General features: G+C 43.0%; 1 protein-coding gene across 13 annotated transcripts in view; it reads left to right on the top strand.

Annotated features, from left to right (window-relative positions):
- Positions 1 to 25,973, top strand: part of Dennd2b (DENN domain containing 2B) — a 179,754-nt gene that overhangs the window by 61,863 nt on the left and 91,918 nt on the right. For 6 of the 13 annotated variants that reach the window (XM_087211732.1, XM_013074616.3, XM_087211736.1 and 3 more), the window contains one exon: positions 6,559 to 6,647. The exons of 1 other annotated variant lie outside the window; for it this stretch is intronic. The gene's annotated coding sequence lies outside the window, so the exon portion shown is untranslated. Of the gene's footprint in view, positions 1 to 6,558; positions 6,648 to 6,773; positions 6,981 to 7,094; positions 7,386 to 13,463; positions 20,747 to 25,973 lie in introns of those variants that run through there. 6 more of the 13 variants (XM_013074621.3, XM_021263758.2, XM_004851384.3 and 3 more) reach the window with 6 other exon arrangements.

Here is a 25,973-nt window from a genome sequence, read left to right on the forward strand (position 1 = left end):
GGACAGCTCCCAGGCAGAGGAAGGCTGGAATTGCCATTTGGAAGGAGTCATTTATTTTGTTGATCCGAAGGTGGTAGTAGAGCCTGTGTAGAGACTGCTTGATTTGCAATAGACAGATGGCCTTCCAGGTTAGATATTACCAATTCCTTTCCTCTGTGCAGGCAACTTTGTCTGAGGCTGATGGCCACATAGAGTTCCAGCACAGCCTCAGTCCTCTTCCAGGCAAATCTCAGGCCATTTCCCATTCTGTGTTTGGCACTTTTCTTCTCTTTCCAGCCAGAGTCTTCCATCTTTTCCTGCAGGAAAGGTTGCCATGGTTTTCTGTCTGATCCTAGGCCGATGACTCCAAGCGCTAGCTCAGGGGCTCTGCCAAAAGGGTTGGACATACATTCTGTACTCCTTGAAAGTGAGTAGTCTTCTACTTCTTAGACTTACTCAGAAAGCAGGTGACTGCAAGCAGATCGAACTTAGAAAGACCCTTGGTGAATAGCTGGTCCAGCTTTTTTACTTTCTTTCTTTCTTTTTGGTACTGGGGATCAAACTCGGGTCCTTGCGCTTGTGAGGCAGGTGGTGAAACCACTGAGCTAGATCCCTGGCCCCCAGCTTTTTAATTATGTGGATGGAAAAGCAGAGGCCCTCAGGGAGTCAAGGACTATCTCAGGATCTCACCACCCAGAAAGCTAGGGTGCTAAGACTAGTCTTCAGTCTCCAGTCTGTGGGTTCTCTATTAACAGATTTTTCTCTCCTTACCACGTTACCACTTACAAGTAGAAAATGAAAAGTATAAAGCCCTTCAGGGCTTTTCTGTAAATGCTAGCCAGTGCCCAGTGTGGGATAATGGTGTGGGGAGCAGGGGTGCAAAGCCAGATGGCATGCTAGAGCTGGCTGTCTCCAGAGGGCTGCACCCTGATTTGGTAGGTTTTGGGACTAGGCTCCACAGAGGCACCTGAAGTTGGACCACTTAGACCTCTTTTGATGCAGCTAGCAATATTAAAACTACAGTTCCTTTGATAACAAAGTAAAGAGCGACTTTAAAAGACTTTGCTCCTATGTTTTCATGTTCAAAGTTTCAGTTGTCTTTAAAAAGCCCAGAAAATACCATCACCTCTTCTAGTGATTTAATCTAGACTTTGATTATCTTCACTTAATCTTAGCCAAAAGGCTGAGGAGCGATTACACTTTGATTATCTTATACACAAGCGTGCGCACATGCACACACATTCTGTCTCTGTCTCTGTCTCTCTGTCTCTCTCACTGTCTCTCTCTCTCTCTCTCTCTCTCTCTCTCTCTCTGTACAGTGTAACTCATTCACTGACATTCCCTTGCCTTGTGAAAATAACAGCTGTTTGTTTGTTTGTTTGGGGAGTCTTTTCGGTGATTCATTCATCCCACATACATCGATTGTCAAAAATGAGGGAAATACTAGACACCTTAAGGGGCTTGAATTTGTGAGGGGACATATGTAGAAGTAACAGTGATAAAATGCTGTATACACTATTGTAAAGGCATCTTTGAACTGCTGTGGGATAACAGAAAAGAGAAAGAATCTGCCAGGAAATCGAGACATGTTTCACAGAGGAGGTGATAACTGATTGGGCCTTGAAGACAGTAAGATTGTGTTAGTGGGGGAAGGAGAGGCACCAGGTAAAGATAAAGAGTATGAACAGCAGAGGGAGGAGAGGCAGGCAGTTTTTAAAGCACTGGTGGTGTGCTGTGGTATGCCATGGCCGTGCCCTGATGAGGTAGTGGTGGCAGGGGAGATGTGGCCAGGAGATGAAGGCTTAAAGAATTTCAGAATTTGGCAGTGAAGTAGCCTTTATGAAATGGACTGGACTTAGTATTCGCAGTTGCTGTTATTTAGGGCTTCATTATTTTTCCTTTATACAGTAGTTTTCAACAATTTTTTAAAGTAATGTAACCCTTTTTCCCCAAACTCATTTTATATCCATTTCCAGATTATAAATCATGAGGGTATTTTTGTAAAAATGTAATTTTTGTCAGCTCAGTAACCTGCACAGTGTAGGTGAAAGGCAGTATTTCAGCCCTGAGAGGGGCTGACCCCAGAGAACCCTGCCATCAAGGGAGCTGGGCCATTCTTGCCGCTCCATGGTTTGGCAGTGACTCAGTGGCAATGGAGGGCTTGTGAGTAGGCACTCCAGTAATGGGAGAGGCTGTAAAACCCTGGAGTGCGTCCCCAGGAGAGTGACCTTACGAGGAAAGTTCTGGGAAACAAACCACAGGGAGAATTTACAGGAATTTTTGGTTGAGCCCGCAGGCAAGGCTCATGGAGAAAAGAGAAGTAATTATAGCTTTTAAATCTATGAAAAGATACAATGAGTGACATGAAATAGCTGTTCTGGGTTTCTCCTTCCTGTAGGACAGGAAGAAATGGGTTTTTGTGTATTCATTCAGAAAATATTTATTGAGTACCTGCTGTGATCTGTACCCCATACGAAGTGTGGGAACTATGGTGATTAACAAAATAGCAAAGCTTCCTATTCCCAAGGAACTCTAGGGGAAGACTGACATTAAGCAAATAATCATGCAAATATATAATTACAAATCATTGTGAGTGCTTTGAAGGATAAATACAAGGAATCTCATTTAGACTGGAGGATCCCATGTGGGCACTGAAATGAGAGAGGCAGGTTGAGGAAAGATGTTCAAGAGTTATCCAAACAAAGACTGGGGTCGAGGCGTGTCTCAGGCAGGATGAAACCTGGAAATAAATCTGGCAGTTTGGGAACTAAAGGAAGTCCTGTGTGGCTACTGCACAGAGCGGGAAGGGCAGCAAGTGTGCTGCAAGGAGGCAAGAGAACAATCATGCCAGGCCTTGTAGGTCTGGTAAGAATTTAAATTTTACCCTAAGTGTGGTGGAAGGCATTGAAGTGTGTTAAGCAGGAAATGACATGATCCCATGTAAAAAGATGATTCAGATAGCTCTGTGAATATTGGATTTGTGAGAGGGTGATATTATGAAATATATATTTTGTCTTTCTCCTGTTTCCTGTCATATAATTCCTAACATCCTTGGAATCTCCAAAATGATACCTGTCTTTTTTGTATACCATTGAGTTGACTGATGGTTGGGGGCTCCTGGGTTTCCTTGGAATAGGGACTGGTTGCCAGGGAAACTAACCATGGGACTAGAAGGTTAGAACTTTGAGTCCCACACTCCCCAACTTCTGGGTTGGGGAGAAGGGCTGAAGGGAAGTTGGTCATCAGTGGTCAGTGGTGTGATCAGTCATGCTATATAATAAAGATCCCTAAAACCCTAGAGGGACTACATTCGGAGAGCTTGGAAATAGCCAGGCATGTGGAGGGGCACCCCTTCTCCCATCTCTTGCCCTGTCAGTCTCATCATCTGGGGTTATGTATCCTTTCTAATAACCTTTATAGTAAGCCAGTGAACATAAATGTTTCCCTGAGTTTTGTGAACTGCTCTAGCAGATTAATTGAATCTGAAGCTGGAGTTACAGAAAATCAGATTTACAGGTGGTTGGTTAGAAGCACAAATAAACAACCTGGCACTTGCGATTGGCATCTGAAATGGGATGAGGGGAGGCAGTCTTGGAGACTGAGCCTTTACCTTGTGGGTTCTGATCGATTTCTGTTTAGACTGTTTCTAGGTAACAGTGTTAGAAATGATCCAGTTCATTTCCACTACAAAATTGATTACTTGCTTGGTATGTGGAGTGAAACCCTTATACAAGTGTTCACAGAAGTCTTTTGTGTTGTTTGATGAGTGAGAGTATAGGAGAAACTGAGTTTGGTTTTTCCTAGAGTGGAAGCTGGGACAACGAGGAGTTTTTTTTTTTTTTTTTTTTTTTTACAGTAATTAAAGTGAGAGATGGATGGCAATGGAGTTATGGGAAAATGGGCAGTAATAGAATTATTGAAAGTAAAATTATTTGGTGTTGTCAGATGGGCTGGATATGGGAAGAAAGAGGTAGGGAGATTGGAAGATGTCTTTCAGGTTTGTGGCTCAAGTAAGCATGTTGACCTCTTAGATAGTAGATAGGATAAGCATGTAAAATCCTTCTTTCAGAAAAGGTCAAACAGCATTGATCTGAATCCAGTCTCACAGGAGTAGCAGAAGGTGGTAACTGTCTTCTGGCTCTGCCAGTGCCAGAAGGTCATACACAGCAGCACCATCCAGCAAGGACTCTAGTTCTCCCACTGCTTTGTCCCTTAACTTCTAGGACAAGCCCTAAGGAAGCTCTAATTCCAGCAAGCCACTAGGGGGAGCATGGCCTGCGTTCTGTGTCTGCTCTTGAGGGCTTTTTAAATTTGAATTACTTCAGTGACTGACTGACTTGTATCAGCTTAGTACAAGTAGCCCTGACCTCTGGCCCCTTATAGTTCTTGAAAGAATGCCTGACATGTGATAGGTGCTCTATAAATGTTGGCTGGTTTAACTGTTAGACTATGAATTTTATCTTTTCGTACCAATGGGTGTGATCACCTCTTGTTACTCAGCATGGAGACTGGACAAGAGGAATGGAATTTTCTGGACCAGGAGAAGACCAGAAGGATGGTTCTTAGATATGGGAGGAGGGAGAAGTTTAGGGATTAATGGTGTTACACTGGACCTTCCATCTTGTCTTCTTTTGTAGACTTGAGATTCTAGGACCAGCGAAGGATTCCTAAACTGTGGCTTGGGGGACATTGGGTATTTATAGTGGATGATTAGGTATGTCCCCTTTGAAGCTTGAATTGCCTCACTAAAGCAATAATGTAGCTGTTAGTTATATTATCTACCAGTCTGTCATTTCCTACTGGATTTTGTGATATTTCTCCTACCTTAGCTTATGGCACATATTTACATTTTAAACTCAAGTCAGTCAAAATTTTGTTTTGAGAATTTTGCAGTTTACTAGAAATTAATAAAAATCACAAGGATTCATTGAACATTCCATTAGGACCTCTCTAGCAGTGTTTTGGGGAGCAACATTGGAAAATGTGCGCTTTGAACCTCAGTGTCCTCATCTAGGGGACATATCAACCCCTCCAGTGGGTTTTTGTTTGTTTGTCTGATTTTTTGTGAGGATCTGCTGAGATGAGGGAAGTTCTTACCCAGTCCCTGACTTAAGGACGGTGTTTTAACATACAGTATCTCTCTCCTCCCTCCCTTCTTTCTTTCCTTCCTTTCTGTCTCTCTTCCCATCCCCTCTTCTGTATTAGAGATTGAATTTTGAGAGTGCTAAGGTATATCCTCAGCCCTTTTTATTATTATTTTTTTAAAGTTTGAGACAAGTTCTCCCTAAGTTGCACACACTGCCCTGCCCTCAGTCTTGGAATCCTCCTTGCTCTGCCTCCTGAGTAACTGGGATTACAAGCATGAGGCATCATGCCCAGCACAGAATCTCTTTTGATGCTTATCCCTGCCTGGTTGATTGCCCAGGTAATTCATTGTATAGGTGGAAAGTAGGAGGTCAAGTGTCATGCCGAATGGCAGATGTCCAGGTAGTGGTAGAGTCAGGCACTGCCAAGGTCTTCTGACTCCTGCTTGCTCCACCTAGTACTCTTGCAACTACAGTGGTACCTTGGTTCATGAACTCAATTCTCTCCACGATTCTGGTCACAAAACAATCTGGACGAGAACCGAGTCAGATTTCCCCATAAGGTCAACATTGAACCTGACCATTGAATTTGATTCAGTTCTTATCCAACTCAGTTTGTGACCAGATTCATGGAAAGAATCAAGTTCATAAACTGAGGTATCACTGTAGTTTACTTAATGTATACTAGAGAGTGGAAAGACTTTCCCTTTTTAGATCTGTTTTTTCTTGGTTCTGTGACCTGGGGCAAGTAATTTTACCTTTGTTTCAGATTTAAAAAAAAAAATCTATTGAATTAGTATAACACCATTCCTGACTTTCAGGCCTGCTGTGTTGAACAGATAAGGATAAGCCAAGATTTGGGAGAGCATTTTAGGAAAGTATAAGGTGATAGGTAGTTATAGGGTAATATATTTTCCCTCTAGTCTGTGCATCAGCATGTTCTACATCTCAGATGCTAGAAGGATGGTAGTCAGGCCTATCTTCTCAGTATTCAGAAAGATTCTCTGTCTTTTCCTGGAAACTTAATTTTGTATCTTGTAGCTGATTATCCTAAAATTAGCTGGTTTTCAAGAAGAAGGGGGCACTTTACCTTAGCGGAAAGTATTCTGAAGTAGGGGTACTTGACTAGTATTTACTTTTAGTTCTTTGCCTAAGTCTAGTAGCTGTATAACTGTGGATCAGACATCTTATGAATCTGTTTTCCTAACTATAAAATGGTGATAAACCTATCTGTCTACTGTACTTCAAAAGGTTATGAAGATCAAACAAAATAATAGTTGTAAGAGAGCTGCAGGCAGGTGTGTTCATGGGGGCACTTAGAGAGCCTGCTGTGCTAGCTTTTGCACAGCAGCTCCCAGGAGGCCTGGATTTATCTGCAGGTCCCAGCAGGGTAGAGGAGGCTGTATTTATATCATGTTGGCTGCCATAGCTGTGACTCTGAACGTGCCCAGGACTCTCACTGGTCCTGACCTAGTGTGTTTCCTCTCCATTGCAGGAAGATGAGAGACTGCTTAGGCTTCTGCAGTAGTACCATGAGTCCCTGTACTGGTTAAAGCCATCTCCACGACCTGGACAGGCAGCAAGGTAAGCAGAGGGGCCAGTCCAGGCGAGCTCCTGGGACTTGTGTGCATTTCCGCTCAAACTGCTGCCGGAAAATCTCAAGCAACACAAACAAGTCAAGGCAGTGCATCTGGGTTCCTCCTATCCCTGCTCCAGGACCCAGAGGAAGGGCTTGCTTCCCCTCCAAGAGCTCTAGCAGCTTCTTCCCCGCCTGGTGGGGATTCTTCCAAGTTATAAAAAATGAGACACTGGAGGGGAGGAAAACAAGTCGGCTCACTGTCTTCTCCCTTCTCCGCTCTGAGCTGTTCAAGCAAGTTCCCAGGAACAGTCCAGAGTCCCTGTTTGACTGGAAGGGAGGTAAGAGGCGTGGAATGCATGCAAAAACTGAGCTGATCAAAAGACAGTGCTGTTTCATAGAAGTCTCCCAGAACAGAGAGAGATGGGCGGGGGGTGGGGGGGGTGGGGGGTGGAGGGGGGGGGTGGGAGGCTTATGCTAGCTCATGGTGGAGTGTGAGCGTGCGCCCTGCGCCACCCGGAGGACAGGGTCTCCATGACAACTGGCCTGGCCGCCTCACAGTGCTCTGCTCCTTTGGCTGGAAGGAGCGCCAGGAAAGGTCAGAGGAAGGAGCTGTGGAAAGCTCGCAGCAGGTATCGGGGTTTAGGCCAGTAGATTTGGGGGCCCTGGGCTCTTTGACCGGCTGTGGAGTAAGCCAGACTCTGCCGAGAATGGAGTGGGCAAGAAAGCACCGGGACTTTCTTCAGGTAAGGGCAGCTGCAGGTTCAGATCGCTCCCTTCTTTTCCTGGCCCTAGTCTTGGGCTGTTTTCTGGGCGGCAGGCGAGTGTCTGTACTCTGCTCAGGGTTTGGGGCTCTGGAATGATGTCATGTTCCAACAGTTGGATTCTATTAGCTCCAGGAGGAGGGAAACAGCCAGTTTTTTTGACTTTGCAAATGTAGCTGATCTCACTCTTGCTGAATCTGAGGTGTTTAGGCTTTACTCTAGAAGGCATTATTTCACTTTTAGTTAGCGCAAAACCACAGGATATTTTTACAGGGAGATTCCTTTATTCAGAAAAAAAAGTATCACTCTAGCATTGTTTGTATTTCTTACATGGAAATGCCAGTTTCTTCTGAGGGGCTTAATTTCTTCTAATGGACACTGCTTTGTCTCTTGGTGGTATGTCTGACCTGTAAAAAAAATTTTTTTAAAGTCTAGTTAAGGTCAGTGATGAGCCTATGGTGAGTTTCAAGTCCTCTAGAGCAGTTATTAGGACAGAAGGACTGTCATAGGGATATCCAAGCTGGGGCATCATGCTCTCTCTACCTGGTAGCTTGGTAAGAAGCAAGCTGTCCTTCCTCATTAATAGGGTGGGTCATGGGCTTTCCTAAGTCATGTGGGATAGGGCTATCTTGGGTTGGCAGGCCTGCACAGAAGGTGTCTTATCCAGATGTTGCAGAGTGAGTTCTCAGCACCGCAGCTGCTAGGAGCTGGGGAATATGAGGCACTGTACTTGTGCCCAGTGGATTCCTTTGATTAATATTTTAATCTAATCTCAGGGCATGCAATATCTGTGCCGTGCACTCCTTTTACTTTGATTGTCTTAAATTTTAGTAAAATTTGTTCTCACCTAGAGGAGTGATGTGTTGGAAGCTCAGTGTGACCCAGGAAGGAAGACCCTCCCAAAAAAAGGTGATGGAGGTAATTCAGTCATTGGTGATTTTTTTTTTTTTTTTTTTTGGTACTGGGGATCAAACTCGGGCCCTTGTGCTTGCGAGACAGGCGGCCATTGGTGATATTATTAGGAGGATGAATGCTGCAGACAGTGCCTGCGGGAGAGACCTGTCAGATAGATGCGCTTCCCTTTCAGTCATGTTCTATCTCAGACTTACTCTTTGGTCTTAGGAAGCTTTGTAGATGCTTTTGGTTTTTCTCAGTGGGATGAGGGAACAGCTGCTGTCCTGGCTCTTGGGTTTTTCTTCTTGAACTTTATGAACAGAATGTCTTTTGTATTCTGGCAAACAATGAGGGGGCCCTCTGATTAACTTCGGGTCAGCTTGCCAATGCAAGCACTGGCCATGTCCTCGATTCTGGCTCCCCAAATGTGTACATGTATGAATCAGTGTTGTGGCCTGAGGGACCAGAAGGGTGAACTCAGTGGCCCTGAACCTCAGATGGGCCACTTCTAAAGTGAATTCTTCCTTTTAATACATCTAGGAATCCTCTGTTTGGTTGAAATCTCCATTTTACTGGAAGGATGTGGCATAGTACTGTGGGTTGGGATTAAAGATGGGGCTGTGAGGAAGAGGTCTCTGAGTCCAGTGGTCCCTTGCGGGTAGTGCAAGTCCAGAATTTCAGGTCTTCTCTACTCATGGGGACATGGTTAGGGCTCCTCCTGTTTGGTCATTCCTGCACATGTAAAGAGAGCTAGCCAAGGGTTTCAAGGAGCTGGAATTGTTTCCCTCCCCAACCCCCTACCCCATTCCTCCTCCTCCTTCTTCTACAGGCTCTCACTGTGTAGTTCAGGGTGGCCTTGAACTCACTGTATAGCCCAGGCTAGCCATGAATCACAGAAGTCCTCTTCCCTTAACTTCCTGAGTCCTGAGTTTATAGGCAGGCACCACCATGCCTGACCATGTTTCTTCTGATACAGAAGAATGAATAATGAATTGAGGTCAGAAAATGTGAATCCATGGCTGGGTTCTGCTGCTTTCCAAATGAGTACCCAACTGATATGACCTTTAGAATATTAACTGTGTGGTAGAGATAATGATAATAACACTTCCTAGGAGTGTTGGGAGGAGCAAATGGAGTGGTTTCCATGAAAGTAATTTCAAGTAAATTAGGTCCTCAGTAATGTAACAGATTATGAATTGAAGCCTAAGGAATAGTCTAACTCCCTTCTAGAAAGTCACTTTGCCTCTCTGTTCTGGTTGCCCCATTTATAAAGTTCCTTGTACTTATTCTTCTGCATTTATAAATCAAAATGAGAAAATCCTTAAAAGTCTTATTTGAGATGTTTAAGGAAAGAAACAGGGCTTTTTGGGTTGGAAAGTTTAACACAAGACTTTCAGTGTAGACTGAGTCTCAGAAATGGTCCTTCAGGGCTGAGGCTTTCTGGAGGTCGCTCAGCTCATGTGTTTTAATATAGAGAGAGGGAGTCCAAGAGATTGTGTGCTTTTCTAGTGTCCCTGAAGTTATTGTGGTGTCATGCATTTGACTGGAAGAGAGGCTACTGGTTGCCAGGGCTGGCTCCCTTGTCCTACTAGGTTCTCCTGGGGAAACTGGATTGAGTGGGCAGAGGGGTCTTTCTCCTTTGCCCTAGGTTTGAAAAGTAGGGTTCTAACTGATACAAAGTGTTCTTGCTCTGAAGACCTTCTTAGGGGCTGGGCAGCTCTTTCAGGAACTTGAAAGGCAAGCTATAGTTTAGGAGGAAATAAAAAAGAAAAACAAGGAAGTGGGAATTCCAAGGGCAGATACTTGGATGTGTCATGGGCTTGTGCCAAGGAAGGGAATAGCAGGGGTGGGGAAACTCCGGGAAGGGCGTCCTAGATCTGTCCTCTGTAGGACAAGTGGTATACTGGGGAAACCACCGCCCATCCCGGCAAGTCTCAGCCTTTACCACAGGACAGGGGAAAACCTGGCAGCCATGCCCCAGACAGGTGCTTGGACAGAAGCCTCACACAGACCTGTAGGCAAGATTGTCTTTGTTACTGTTGTTTTATTTTGCTTTGTTTTAAAAAATAGCTGTGCTCTCCTCCCAGGTGAGTGAGAGAACAATAGTGTCTAAAGCTTGAAAAAGTTGACCACAGCTTAGGTTGGGCTGCAGCTGTTCCCCACTCCCCATAGGTCTGCTTCCCAGGGCTGAGTCACAAATTGGATCCCTCTCTGTTCCTTAAGGATTAAAAAGTAACATTCCTGTTCTCTCACCCCCTTCCTCTGCTCTCCTCCCTGTACACTCTTCCCCTGGGTTCCTTCTCTCTAAAATTAGAATAATCAGTCACCCAAGGAAGTTGAAACTTTGAAATACCTTGGAGAATAGGCCAAGGGCATCCTCAGCTCTGCTGGCTGGGCCTCTCTATCCCTGGAATGAAGGGCTGGGTGAACTGTTTCAGGGAGACCCCTCAAACTCTTAAGTCATGACCTAGAGCTAAGAGGCTGTTTGCCCCTCCCAACTGCATCTGATTCTAAAAACTACTTTGGGGAGGTGGGAGAGTCCGAGTCCCTGTGGGGAGAGTGGGATTGAGGGACTGAAGAGTCTGTCTTCTTTCCTGTTGATTCTCTTAGCTGTTAGCTGTCACTGCCCTGGTGACTCCTGATTTTTTTACTGTTGGGCCCAAAAGAGTATGCTGAGGCAGCCAAGCAAAGGCAAGGCATATCTGAGCCCAGAGGAGGGAGGGAGCCCTCCCTCCCCAGCTCTGGCTCGGCCTCTCTTCTGTGCCTCTTCTACACTGGCTTGGGGGCTAGAGGGGAGGGGAAGGGGAATCTACAGGCAGATAATCGAGTCCTTTGAGGTAGAGGACCATGGAAAGTGGAGAAGGGGCCAGGAGGGCATGAAAGGAAAAAAAAAAAAAAAGACCATCTGGCAGAGTTGGCAGAGATTTCTCTTTAAAGCTGCTGGGATAACTTGCATTAGTGTGTGCGTTCTTCTGGGAGTAGGAAGGGGGTCTGTTCATCTCTGATGCTGGAAGGGAGGCATTGTGAGCCCCTGTCTCAGTAGGTGGGTCGGGGAGAAGATTGAGTGCATTTGCCTTAGGGAAATGTGCTGTATAATACTGCACTGATAGAAGAATCTGGGACCTGGGGTGTCTTTCTAGCCATATGCCCTAAAAATCTCCTGAAGATGTGCTTGTGTGTCTGTGTATGTGTATTTTGAAGAGAGAGGAGGGTGTTGAATGTGTCCAGACTACCTTATTGAAGAATTTCTCCAAAGATCCCTTCTCTCATTTTCTTTGGTTTTGATATAATGAATAGACTGTTGTTGGGGACTGTTGAAACTATCAAAATGCTCTTCCCATCTAAAAATTGCCTGAATATTTGATTTCACTGTCCCTATAAAAGGATGAATTATATGTATGTAGAGTACGAAACTGGCTTAACCGAAGCAGGCTTGTTTGTAAGGGTTTGTCATTAAACCACAGTTTTTCATAGACCCAGACTCTTCTGTGTGACCTGTGGTCACTGAAGGAGTTTGTGTGTGAGCCTGAAGTTGACTTACAAGAAGCTGCATAGTGAATGGAGGACTGTTTGAACCTGAAAACAGTGAGTTAAACTGAGGGTTTTGGGGACAAGAGAAGATTACTAGAAGGAAACAGGAGAAAGGACCCAGGCAAGGGGATTGGGGAGGGGAGGAAAAAGTAGTTCTTAGGGGCAGCAGGTGGAGGTAGGTAGGTGGCCTTCACAGCATAGAAGGCTGGCCTGCTCCCAGGGGACCCAAGGAAACAGTGTTGTTTAGGTCCTAACAGGTACTAGGAGGGTGGGGTGGCTGGCATTGAGGTTGACACCTTTGTTCATTTGTTGTCTGGCTCAAAAGCTTCTCTGGTGCCACATAGGCCCTCTTGGTCTATTTATCCATTAAGTCAGTGAATACTGAGTGTCTGGGGCAAGAGTGGGGAGGATCCAAAAAAAGTATCGAATGTGTGATTTATTCTCATATATGTTGTATTAGATGTTGTGCTGTCCTGATCACGCCCCCGCCACACGCCCATGTGCCCCTCTGTCAGTGTGATTAAAAGAGAAGAGACGTAGGCCCAAGAAGTATGGGGTTTTGGTGGGAGGGTTAATGAGCATCTCATGCTTTTAGGCTGAGAAAAAGGAGGAAGGTGCCACCCTTAAAGCTCTGTTTGAATGGTGGAAAAGAGCCAGTTAGAGTACTGGATTTATGAGGAGGGTGAGGGCTCTAGGCCCGTGTTGCAGCTTCTCTGAGATTGTCAAAGGGTGGGGGGTGGGGGAGCATACATAAGAAAGGGAAAAATTGGGGTAAAACTCCTAGAAAGTCTGCTAGCTTTTAGAGTTCTAGCTCTGCTGAGGAACTGAATTTTGGTGTCTTTACCTATAGAGTTCTGGCCATTGAGTTTTACAGATAGTTTTTAAGTGAATTAACCTGTAGCATGTTTGTTCAGCTGTCAGTACCTGTTAGATGCCCGCTGAGGGTGTGGTATTCCTTAAAGGACCTGTGGTGGAACCATCTGCACTGTAAGATGCGGAGCATCTTACATATACAGTGTGCAGTGCAACGATTAGGAACTGGCACTTGGCTGTCTCAGAGGTCTTGGTTTAGAAGGTGACCTAGTTGTATGACCTCGGGCAAGTTATTTAATCTCTGTACCTCAGTTTCTCTGAGGCATTTGTAAAATGGATATATTGACAGTACTTAGCTTGCCAGAGTTAGGGTAAGGATTAAAAGAAATGATACATGTAAAGCTATAAAGTCTATCCATGTCAGTGCCTGGATTAGTAAATGCTGAATGCTTTCCATTATACAGTAATTATTAACTTCGAGCAGCATTTTGGTTTTTTTTGGTACCGGGGATCGAACTTAGATCCTTAGCTTGCGAGGCAGGCGGTGGAACCACTGAGCTAAATCCCCGCCCAAACTTTTTTTTTTTTTTGGTACCGGGGATTGAACTCAGGACCTTGTGCTTGCAAGGAAGGCGCAGTGCCACTGAACTAAATCCCTGGCCCTTCGAGCAGCATTTTGAAGAGAGGAAAGCTGGTATCTCTCAGGTAAGGGTTACTTTACCAGGAACAAGCCGAGTTATTCATTTAGAAGTAGTTTTTACTTTGTGTTTTTTTAATTAAAAATTTTTATTAATATATATTTGCAGTATGTACTGTTTACATTCATGTTAAGGAGTAGGTATGCAAACTTAGTATATCTTAATTATTTTTATTTCTCTTCCCTTGCCCTCCACCCCCCTCCCTTCATCTCTAGATCTCCTTCCCATTTGCAAATGATCCATCTCCCTGTTTCCTATTGTCTTTTGTTCATCTACCAAGACCCTGGGAGGGTCTCTGTGGTAGTTCTCAACCCAGCTTCCTGGTTGCATCTTTATCCTCCTGTAGATACCAGCCCTCCACAGGCAGGGAAGACCTTCCAGAACTTCTTTTTGCCTGCCCCTTTCCGGCTGGCCAGTCCCTGCAGGGCCCCTGAGCCCTCCTTGACCTTGGGCTGGAGGCCTTTCACATGATAGCCCAGTGCTTTGGACACGGGCTTCCTCATCTCTCCTTCTATCAGTACTACCCATGTGTCCTGTAAAACCCAGCTTAGAGCACAGGCTTTGTAGCCAGCTCTGGAGGTTCATAGTCTGGCTTTTCCTTTTACTGTCTGTGAACTTCTGGTAAATTAACCTCTGTAAGCTTCATTGTCTTCATCTGTAAATTGGGGGTATAATCTTACCCACCTCAAAGGGTTGTTGTAAGAGTTAAATGACTTTTAATATAAGTAAAGCACTCAGTTTAGTTCTGGACCCAAATAAGCTGTCAGTAAATGTTAGCTGTTGCTGTCACTAGTGATCTTTACATCCTAGGACTTTCTTTACTAGTACCTAGCAGAACACCCTGCACAGGTAGTTAGCGGATCTGAGTTTTAGTTCTGGCTCTGTTTCAGACTTGCTGCCTGACCTTGAAGGAAGTAATTTATCTTCTCTAAGCTTTGGTTCCCTCTTCTAGAAAGTAGAAGGTATGGATTGACTATCTCATGGATATTCTGATTTGACCTTTCAAATGTACAGTGTATATTTTGTCTTTCCAACTAGGTTTTCAGAAGTTCTATGAAATTAAGTTTGTTCTTGCATACTGTTTATTTCCTCAAATGGCTAACATATATAGTTTGTGCTTGAAAAGTATTTGAGTAACTTTCTATCCTATCAGCTGGATTCGAGGAAACACTGAGTTGTTTTCTGTAACTTGGAAACTGGAAACTTGTTCTCAGGTACAAAGGGCTTGGTTACAACTTCAAGGAGGCCCCACCTTTAGTATGCCAGAAAGTACCACTTATTAAGAAAGAAGGTATGTTTTATTTGATAACCCTCGGAAAGTTTTGGTCAGTAGATACTTTGGCTACTTCTCCATTCTGCTCTGTATACTTAGAATTTGTACTGCTCTGTAAAATGTGAATAAATACTGCCATTCTGTTTCCTTCTCTCAGTGGAGAAAAATGGCATTGTTCTCAGAGTGACCCTCTCTTCTTTAGAGTTGAGTGACCAATTGGTACCCAAAGACAAATCTGTCAGTGGGGGAGCCAGCCAACAAGGGTGATGCTTAGAGTCTGGACTCTGAGGTCAGACTGGGTTCAAATCTGGCTCTGCTGCTTACTGGGTTCTCAGCTTTGTACATGTTACATGGCTTATCCATGGCTTGGTTTCTTTTCTGTAAAATCAGGGCAGTAAAAGTACTGTCTCATAGGGTTTTAGGGAAACCTGAATATAAAGTGCTTACAGTAGTACCTTCTACATTGTTGCTGAATAAAGTTAGCAGTTATTGTTATATTAATTATTCCCTTGTAACCTGTGCAGTTTCTTTACAGCTAATCTGTGGGGTTTGTTCTGCTGAGAAATGTGAGACCATGTGCCCTTTCTCTATGTCTTGGGCAGATGATTAGCATCAGCAGAATGGTAGTAAGTGTCTTCTGGTTGGCATATAGATCAGAGCTCTTGTACTTTGCTTTTGTAAAGAAATACATAAACCAGAGGGGGAATCTGGCCAAACCAAAGGAGGATCTCGACTGAGAGGACCCTCTCTGATGGGTAAGATGTTTTATGGCACTGGAGTAGGAACATGGCAGAACCCTGTGTGGAGGAGCAGGATGGAAAGTGGAAGGGCTGATGGGAGGCTGAGGCACAGTGGAAACTCAGAGTCAAAGAGATGTAGGTATTGAAGAGTAGCAGATATCTCTGGGTAAGTGGTTATGGCTAAGACAGTAAGCTTCACCAAGACATGTTCTGGGCATTGTACCTTTCCGTGAGACATCTTGGGAAGCCCCAGGTGACACATGCCCAGCAGTAATCACTCTGATCACTCCCCCAGGAGTGGGGGATCTGAGGAGGTTCTAATCTGTTTCTGAAGAGAGCGAGTAGCTCCTTATCTACGTGTAATTATAAAGAGATTTCCTTTTCCAACTGCAAGAAACAGGAACTTTTGCTGCCAAATTTAGCAGTGTGTTTTAAGTCCTTCAAATCTCCTTTGAGTGGTACCAAAGCTCTCAGCTTTGTTGTTATCTCTTGTTGAAATTTTGCCTGGAAAGGTCATATCAACAGTGCCAATTTATGGGACTGCTGAACCCAGGCAAGCCTACGGCATAGTAGGGAGTTGCTAGGAATAGGTGCTTCACAGATTTCCTCTTTCAGTGAGGCTGTGTATATATAATTTAAGGTTCTTTTTGGTTTAGAAGACCAAACTCTGTAGACTAAGGTCAAATATTCTACTGCTTCTGTAGTCTTATTTTGGTAGACTCCCATAGGCAAGACTCAGATTCTACTATAGTTCCCTGTAAATCAGAAAAAATCTCAGCTTTGATGAAACTTATAGGTATCAAAACCAGGCCCTTTACTCCTTATTAGAGGTAAGTAAGTTTCTTTGGCACAAAATCACGGCAGAATTGCACTCCCATTTCATTTATGAGCAATCTGTGACTTATCATATGTTCTGATGGAATAATTAAAAGATGGTGAAGACTGCAGGGGTATAGAAACCACACGAGAATCATTATCGTCGGACAGCAAAGTCGGACTCATGTGTCTTTATACTATGTTACTTGTCAGAAAGGAATGGAAATAGGGAAAGGAAATTAAAGAATGTGACTGACCCTAGCAACTATAAAGAACTGTATGTGGGTGTGGCAGGAAAATACCTAGGACAGCCGAGATGATCCTGACAGTCACAGAGACCTTGGTTTGCACTCTTTGGCTTGATTGACTCAGCTGCTGTGTTCAGACTTGAGACTTTGGATTCTAGAAAGTACAGAAATTCCTTATATTCTTTGCCTCCCTTCCACACCCCCCATTCACTCATACCTTTGAGTTGAGATGTAGGAATGGGTAACATTGTCCACCCTGGGTGTGAGTCATCACTGCTATTCAGGGTCAAGCCCAGCTGTGCTGGGAGAGCCAGCTGTGAGGATACTGGTGGTAAGAAGGGCTGTAGTGTTGTTAATTCCAGTCTGAATAAGTGTCCAAGGGGAAGTGGCAGGGATCGAGTTAAAAAGAACACAACTGGAAATTTGTGTTTTATTTAAATCTCATTAAATGGATTTTTTTTTTGGTGTTTTGAGACAGGGTCTTGCTGTGTAGCTCAGGCTGGCCTTGAATGCAATATGCATACCAGGCTGGGCTCAAATTTTTAGCAATCCTCTTGCCTCAGCCTCCCATGCACCACCATACTTAGCAAATGGAAATTTTAAAGGCCTTTTTTTCCCCTATCTCAGAACCTACAATTGTTTGATAAATCTAGGAAGGTTTTGAAATCAGTGCTGTACAGACTTGTTTTCACATGAAAAATCTAAGGTAGATTCCCATCTGCACGGCCTCACTGAAAGAAGTATAAAGTAGAAAACCTTGGGGACTGCGACATCTGGGAGCCTCTGGAGCCCCTGTAGCAGTCAGTGTTTTGTTAATGGATGGGGCTGGGATGACTATTAGTTGGTGTTTCATAAGGGTTTATCCTCAGCTTTTTCTCTAATTTAGTCTTTCCTTGGGATCTCATCCTCCACTGTCACTATTAGTTGACAAAAACTAAGAAGAATCCACCTCTTCCTCTCTTCTTTCAGAAACTGAATTTATTCAGGAGGCTGAGGCAGGAGGATTGCCACGAGTCCAAGGGCCATCTAGGCTCATAGTGAATTCAAGACCAATCTGAACTACACAGTTGAGAGTCTGTCTCAAAAAAAAAAGGGAAACTGAATCTGTCCATTCAATAGATGTACACTGAGTGTCCATTCTGTTCTAGGGATGTAGAGATAACCAAGATAGCAAAGACCTTGTCAAGAAGTTTAAGTATAATGGGGAAGTGGTTCAGTAAACAAGTGAGATAAAGATAGTGAAGAAGTGAAGGAAATAATGATGATGTAAAAGAGAGAGAGAAACAGCAACCTGAGAGGTTAGAGAAGTCCTGAGAATATGACATTTGAGCTATGAGCTCCAGGGTGAGAAGAAGCCACAAATGTGCAGATTTGGGGAAAGTACATTCCTGGAGAAGGAAACAGCCAGGGTCGAGCCCTGACATGGGAAAGAACTTGACAAGCTGAGTGAACATAAATGGAGTCATCATTGTTAGGATTTGGGAGCATGTGGATGGAGGGTAGAAGATATTGGTGGGGGCTTATTCAGGTGGAGCCTTTTGGCTATGTTGGGGGCTTGGAGAACCAGCATAAAAGGTAGATATTCTCCATTTGTGGCACAACTTGGAATAAAGTATGGACATTTGGGAGCTATGGCTAGCAAAGAGAAACATTGCATCTGATTGAAAAGAATCAGGAAAAAGTATGGGTAAACAAATGATCTTGTTTAAGGACAGGCATGTGACTGCTCAGCTAACAGGACTTGAGTGGATATATTCTGTGTAATTCTTGGGATTATGTGTTTTACAGTTTTCTGCATGTTTTAGGGTTATGGTATATTGTTAGTAGAATGCTAATTCTATTCTAGGCATCATGTTATACTAGGCATTTTTGTGTCATTTTAACAACCCCCCCAACAATCTGTGAGTGAATTTGTTGATGTCCTGATGTCTGCAGGAACTCAGAGTAGCTAACTTGCTTAAAAATCTCAATCTAAAGTCTGTGAGATCCCAAAGCATGTGTTTCTTCTATCCCTGCACTCTGATTGATATACCATGTGCAGCTCCTCCTAGTTATCTAAAATACTGGATATAATGAGTCCTCCCCAGTTGTTATGTGTTATTTACTGTCTGGTGCTCCTGCCCATCCATTGGAAGCTAGAATAGATTTTGAATGTTTGTAGAGTTGAATGAATTATTTTCAACTTTCTCTGAAAGGAGAACCTGGTTAAATACCGATTTTGCTGGTCCACATAAAAAATAGGATAGAGGATAAAGTGTGTGGCAAGACTTAGAGCAGATAACTCAAGTCGCTGTTCCTGATCTGGTCAGGAAGCACGGTGATCCTTCACCTTAGCACTCCATGAGCACTTAGATGTTTCAGGTTATGATTTTTCCTATTTTATGTGGCCAAAGAAGGCATTTTTGGTACTGGGGCTTGAACTCGGCTCCTTGCACTTGCAAGGCAGGTGGTGGAACCACTGAGATAAATCCCCAGCCTCAAAGAAGGCATTTTTAATAGTAAGAAGTCAGAATTTGTTTTTGGAGAAATTAAGTCATTTGTCAGTGAAAAGCCCTGATCCCCCTAATTTTGCAGATCTTTTCTAGAGTCTCAAGATTGTTGGGAATGTTTGAACAAAGAAAATTGATCAGGCCACAATTTTGACTTCTTGGAAATTGAATAGTGACTAGTTTCTATTTGTATGTTTGATTTTTTTGTTTTTTGGTACCAGGGATCAAACTCAGGACCTCGCACTTTCAAGGCAGGCGCTGAAACCACTGAGCTAAATCCCCGGCCCTAGTTTCTATTTGTAGATAATTCTTTTTCTAAAGGGATTGTTCCTGTTTGGAATCTATAAATCAAGGCCCAGGATTCTGAAATTAAAATGCAGAGTATTTATAAGCTCTCATTCTTTGGTGTGCCTAGTTAGCCCTCTGAGATAGAATAGTTTGTGAAGGACAGAGTGGGGTAAGACTGAATTTCAGATGTAGCATCAATTCTTGATGGAAGTAATTGGACTCTACTTTGCTGTCTCTCCACCCTCATTTGTTTTAGTAACTACCTTGCATCTGAAGGAAAATCAGGGAAGATTCCTTGAGAGGATGTTTTTCAGAGTATTTTTGACACTGATTCATTGTCCAGACATTCAGTGGTCACTTACCATGCTTACAGGCACACAGATGAGTTAGGGGACAAGACTGAAAAGATTGGCTGAAGTCGCATCCTAAGGGGCCTCAATCATGTAGGAAATGGGGAATCACTGTGCTTCTGAAAGTAGGAAAGAAACGCAGTTGGATTTGTTTTGTAGAAACCTGTGAGACCATGTGGAAGACACAACTGGAGTGGGAGGAATCTTGGCTGTCTCATTGGATCTAATTGGAGAGGAGATATTCCAGATCTGCAGAATTCTTTTAGAGCAGAAAATAAGGGAGTCTAGGGCTGGAGGTCTGAACACATGGCAGAGCTCTCTGGAGCCTTACAGGAGTGGTTTTCAGACTCGAACATGCGCCACACTCACCTGGAGACTTTCTTTCCAATTCAGTTACGTCTGAAGCAGCGCCTGAGAATTTGTAGTTTTAACAAGCTTGCAAGTGATGCTTCTGCTACTGATATGGAACCCCACTTTGAGAACCAGCTTTTAAGAGGCTTGTTAGCTGAGATGCAATAATGATTTGAGAGCCAGCTGTTAATTGGCTTGCTTTCTTTTACTCACCTAGAATTTCCCATCTACAGGTGTACACTTTAGAAGTTCTTTGGTGGCTTGCTGTAAAATATCAACATAGTCTGGTGAAAGTCTGTGTTTTCACGCACAGTGACTCTTCTCACGGTATCCATATCACTTCCGGGTGAGAGTTCCAGGTGTGTGCTTATTTCTAAACAGCTGCTTGTTGAGTTTTGGAAAATGCCCATTCTGGGCATTTGATTGCATTAGGATAGGTGACATTTAAGCCCAAAACACTCCCCGCTGCCCTTGTCACAGCCTTCTGGTTGGCAAGCCTGTTTTAGGAATTGCAAGCAGGCCAGGCACTGAGTGTGTTCTGTTGATTAGCCAAGTTTACACAGGACATGCCTGGGAGATTATCTTTTTAGCTCAGGAGTTGAATTTCAAGGACAAAGTCCACAGTTGGCAGTTGAAAGGCTGAAAACACCTGGAAGAGAGGATTTTATAAAAAAAAAAAAAAGAGAGGATTTCATTTGGTCTTCACTTACCTAGGCCTCAGTGCCTCTTCCCACAGAGGTCAAGTTTTCTGCTTGTGGCTTGCAGCCCAAGCAGGTGACCTTGGGATTCTCTTGAAGCAACATGGCTGCAGGCACTGTCCCTTGCTGTCTACTTAGGCACCTATGGCTTCAGGTGAGTTGGTAGATCTAAACCACCTTGATTTCCTTGGCATGTTTGTTTCTTGAATCTCTTTCTGGACTAGCTTTTCCTTTTTGAGGAGAGGCTCTTTGTTCCCTTTGTGGTCAGTGACTTTTGGGTTTTCCTCATGATTCTCCTTTTCTTTAGCTTCCTGCATTAGTTTAGCATAAACACAGTATTTTGTTTCCATGTAGAAAGGGGTAATAAAGGTTACCTGACCCAGTGCTGCCCAATCTAATCATGTAAGACACACTGGGATAAAAGGAGGCAGCTATTGGTCCCCTGAGATAAGCGGCCTGGGGCTCCCGTGGCTTCAGTGCTGCCCTGTGGTTGGAGGAGTCACTATGTCCACCTGACTATGGCCCATTCTGTGTATGCCAAAAGCTTGGAGCTTGGTATGCTTGGTAGCTGGGAGTTCAGGACCAGTCCCAGGCGCCTGGAAATTCAGAAGTGAGAAAACTGAGTGCCTGTGGCGGCAGAGCTAGGACTGGAACTCAGGTCTTTCAACTTCTGCTGATTTAGGACCTTGTTTTGTACCTAACATAAGAACTGTAGTATGTTTCAGATTAGCAAGCATGCATGAAACTGTCTCAGGCTAATTTTTTTTCCTAACACATTGAAAAAAAATAACAAAAGCAACACATGTTCTAAAAATTTTTATAAAAATAAAGAATATAAAAGGGAGAATATGAGTCTCTGCTATAACCCATGCTCCATGTATTAGTCAGTGCTTACAAGAGCTTGCAGGGCTGGGACATGTCTCCTCAAAAGACTGCACATGCTCTGTATCAGATTTAATGCAGGACACAGAAGTTTACAAGATTGGCCTACAGTGGTCACCCACAGAGACAAATGTAGCAGAGTGCAAACGTCTGTCCAAGTATTATAAACAGCTAAGTTAGGTAAAAATATTATAGGCAGTCAGATAGGGCTAGCTCCTCGAGAGAGTCAAGACAAAGGTGAAACACATCACAACTATGGCTGGAGACACATCTGTTGGAGACAGGGTCTCAAGATAAAGACAAGATGACCAGACCTGTATACTTCCTCAAAAGACAAACACTAGGCCTAATGAAGTCTAGATAGTCATCAGTGACCTTGGTGGGTGACCAGGACCTCTGCACCCACTATTTCCTAGAAGAAATCTTTGTTCTTTCCATCCATACTTGTTACGTGACTTGTTCCCCAGTTGGACCATTATTACCTAAGTGACTATACTTGTAACCTTATTGGTTGATCATGGCTGTGGTTCACTTTCTACCCACCTGGGTTTTATTCCATAAAACTCCCCTGTAGAGTGGGGTCTCTGGCTACTCATTCGGGACTCCTTCTGCCTCTCAGGAGCTATCCTATCAGTAAATATCTTCCTACTCTTAACCTCCGTTGATCTTAGAATTCATTGTTCAATTTTTAGAGAATACGAGCTCAGCATATGAGACATCTAACAGGTTGGGAGACAAATATTTTGTATTTCACCTCCAGTATCATTTCCTATATCACCTGTACTAGAGATTTGAAGGATTAAGCCAAGGGTCTGGAGCCCATGGTAATGTCCCATACAAGTCCCCATCAGGATGGCAAAGGTTTCACAAGGGAAGACCGAGGGGTCTGCACGGGAGGTTGAAGGGTCAACGCTAGAAGCTAAAGAGTCTGAGGTGGCAATCTGAAAGGCTGGTGCTGGAAGCTGAAGAATCTGCATCGAAAGCCAGGAGACAAGACAAAGGCGAAGACCAGAGCTCCTCCAAACAGAGCAGTCAAATCTCCTCTCCTCTGAGAACAGTCGGCAGGCAGCAAGGAAGCTCTTCCAAGGAAAATCAGCTGAAATCTTTCCCTCCGCGCCTCCTTTTTATACCATTCCAACAACAATCCTCCCTAAAGTGGGTCTTCCACACCCAGAACCATACTGACTCAATTCAGCTGGGCGTTCCCACTCAAGATGACAATCAGTTAACCAACACCCTCCAGAAACAGAGTCATTGATTGTTATATTTTTAAATGATACGTTTGTATATTAATTTTTATAAAAACAATTTACTCTAATAAGAAATGGAAGACAAAATATGTTGGTGATGTAGAGTTAGAGCCTTCGTACATCGCTGCTGGGAAAGTAAGTGGCATAACTGCTGTCAAAAAGTTTGGCTATTTCTCAAAAAAATCTAAAATTGCCCTGTGACCCACCAATTCCCCTCTGGGTGCATCCTCAGAAAAATTGAAAACAGGGACTCAGGGGCCAGGAATGTAGCTCAGCGGCACTGCGCTTGCCTGCAAGTGCAAGGTCCTGAGTTCAATCCCCAGTACTGGGGGGGAAAAAACCAAAACAAAACAGGGACTCAGGTACTTGAATGCCAGTCTTCACTGCAACATTATTCATAGTGCCCTAGAGGTAGAAACAACCTAACTGGTCACCGCCCAATGCGTGGATAAACAAAATATGTGTACCTATAATGGAATTTTTTCCACCATAAAAAGGAATGAAATTCTGATACATGTTACAACATGGATGAACCTATAAAATATCTAGAAATGGAAAATTCATAGACAGAAAGTAGATTAGGGGTTACCTGGAGCTTGGAGGGAGGAGAGAATGGGGACTTACTGCTCAATGGTTGTAGTTTCTGGAGTAGTGAAAAAGTTTTGGAAATAGTGGTGATGATCTCACCACTATTTAATAGGAAAACTCTGAGTTTCATTGACTCCAGTCAGTCTTATGTTATTCTTCTTTGCATCGTCTAGCAGCTGCTGGATTGATTTCTCGTGTTCCTTTACAATTTTAAAGCATTTTTTCTTTTCCTGGTCACTAATTGCAATCTTTTCTTCTATATCTGAAATTCTATCCTCACATTGGTTCATTCTGCTGTGCAGACTTTCAGTGGAGTTTTTAATCTCCTGGAAATCTGTTTGCATCTGTTTTATCGATTCCATTTGTTTCCTATGTTGGGATTCCATCATGTTCCTCAGATCCTCTATATTTTTATCTGTATCCTCTTTAGATTTATTAATCATGTCTTGCACCATGAGCAAAATCTTTGCTGTTATCTGAGTAATTATTTCTGATTTCATTTTTCCCAGATCCTCTTTTGTTGCCAGTTCAGAGAGTCCAGGTGGTTGAATATGAGATTGTTCCATCTCATTTCCCTTTGGGGTTGCTCTAGGTGATCCAGAAGTCTGTTTTTGAGGCTTGTTTATGTGTCTTCTCATTTCCACGGGGTGTGTGGGGGGGGTGCTTCTGGCACCTGTGCGGCTCACCTTTTCTGCCCTAGGAGCTTGGGATGGCGGCGGAGGAGCTTCCTTTTGGGTTCTGGGACTGGCTCAACTTCTCTGCCCTAGGAGCCGGAAAACTCTGAGTTTAATTAATGCCACTTACTGGCTAAAATGACATGTTGTGTAGTACATATTTTCCCACAATAAAGAAAAAGTATAGATACATTACTGAAATGTATAATTTACTTATTTACTGTGGGTATTTTTCCTTATTCTTACATCACTTTTTTAACAGGAACATTGTATTTCTTTAGATAGATGTATCATACTGGTTTCAACCAAGCCCCTAATGATGGACATTTGAGTTGCTTCCAGTTTTCCCCGTTATAAACAGTGCTTCAGTCAACAGCAGCAAACAGTTGTCTTTGCCCAAATACTTTCATTTCCCTAGGCTAAATTCCTAGAAGGGAAGATTTGCTGATCAAAGGGTATACTCATTTAAAATGTTAATAAATATTGCCAAACTGCTTTCTAAAGAAGTTGCATCAACTTAATTCTCATTCAATGCTATGTAAAGGTGTCTGCTTCAACCACACCCTTGCCAACGTGGGTATTATAAATCCTCTTAATTTTTGCTAATCTGATAGGTAAATAAATGACTTCTTTATTAGGATTTCTTTAATTATTAGTGAAATTGTGTATCTTTATATGCTTACCAGCACTTGTTTTCATTCTGTTGTGTTTTATTCTGCCAAAATATGTTGTTCATTTTTTTCTTATAGATTTGTTAACATCTTTTACATATATGTAATGTGTGTTGGTGGTATTTTCCCCCAGTTTTAAAATTTTTTACTTTGTTTATACTAGTTATTTACATTAAAATTTTTATGTTATGCAAATGTATATATTTTCCCCCTTCATACCTTTTAAGTTTAATTTTGTGTTATACTTTGAAAATTTTTCTTCATTTCTCAGAATTACAAAAATTCTTGGATTCTTACAGTGTTTTTTTTTTTGGTACCAGAGATTGAACTTGGGTCCTTGCACTTGCCAGGCAGGCGTCGGAACCACTGAGCTAAATCCCCAGCCCCTTATAGTGTTATGGTTCCAGTTTTTACATTTTAACTGTAACTAATTAAAAACTAATAACCTTTTTCCTGTTAAATTCATTCTTTATGTAAAATTTGTAAGCTTTTAACATCATTGTTTTTAGTGAATTGAGGCTACTTACATTCAAATTCTTTTGATATTTCCCATTTAGAATATATCATAACCATTTAAAACATTTCTTATAACATTTATAAAAGAACATATCTAATTCAATTTGGAAAGAAAAAAAGCCTTTAGTGAGAGAAGCAGATTGAAAATTGTATCCATTCTTCCCAATCTTCGATTCTCAATAGTGATTTTTTGTTTGTTTGGGTGCTTGCTATTATCCTGTACCTAGTATAGCCAGATTCTTTTCTTTTTAAACATTATGTTTGTTTCTTTATTTTATTGGTGTAGATTCTTTTTCTTAATGTCTGGGGACAGTTGCATCAGTACCCCTGGGAAAGCCTTACAGTGAATCCACTGTGCGATTGTATGAATGCACTAGACCTACTCATTATGGCACAAAAGCCGCTCCCTTAAATCATACCTGACTGAAGCTGGGCAAGGTAGTGAGTGTCTGTAATCCCACACTTCGGAGGCTGAAGCAGGAGTATTGCAAGTTTGAGGCCAGTCTGGGCTACACAGAGTTCAAGGCCAACCTGGACTAGTGTTTTTTTTTTTAAATCATACTTGGCTTATCCTGTCCAGCATGTGTGGTAACTAGTGTCAGTGATATAGTGATGGAGAGTCAGTGGGCCAAAGTCCCAAGGAGTGTCAAGACCCAGAGAGGGTGTGACTTTGGGAGGGGAGCAGCAGGAAGACGTGGGGAAATGTGGCTGCTTAGAAGACAGATTAAGGAAGATTTCTGAAGTGAGAGACAGAAGAGGAATAGAGTTTATTCAGGACCTACGTATGTCCTAGACACTAA

Source organism: Heterocephalus glaber, unplaced genomic scaffold (assembly GCF_053883595.1).
Source record: "Heterocephalus glaber isolate CG9 unplaced genomic scaffold, H.glaber_assembly_v1.0 deba00001428, whole genome shotgun sequence".
Taxonomy (NCBI): domain Eukaryota; kingdom Metazoa; phylum Chordata; class Mammalia; order Rodentia; family Bathyergidae; genus Heterocephalus; species Heterocephalus glaber.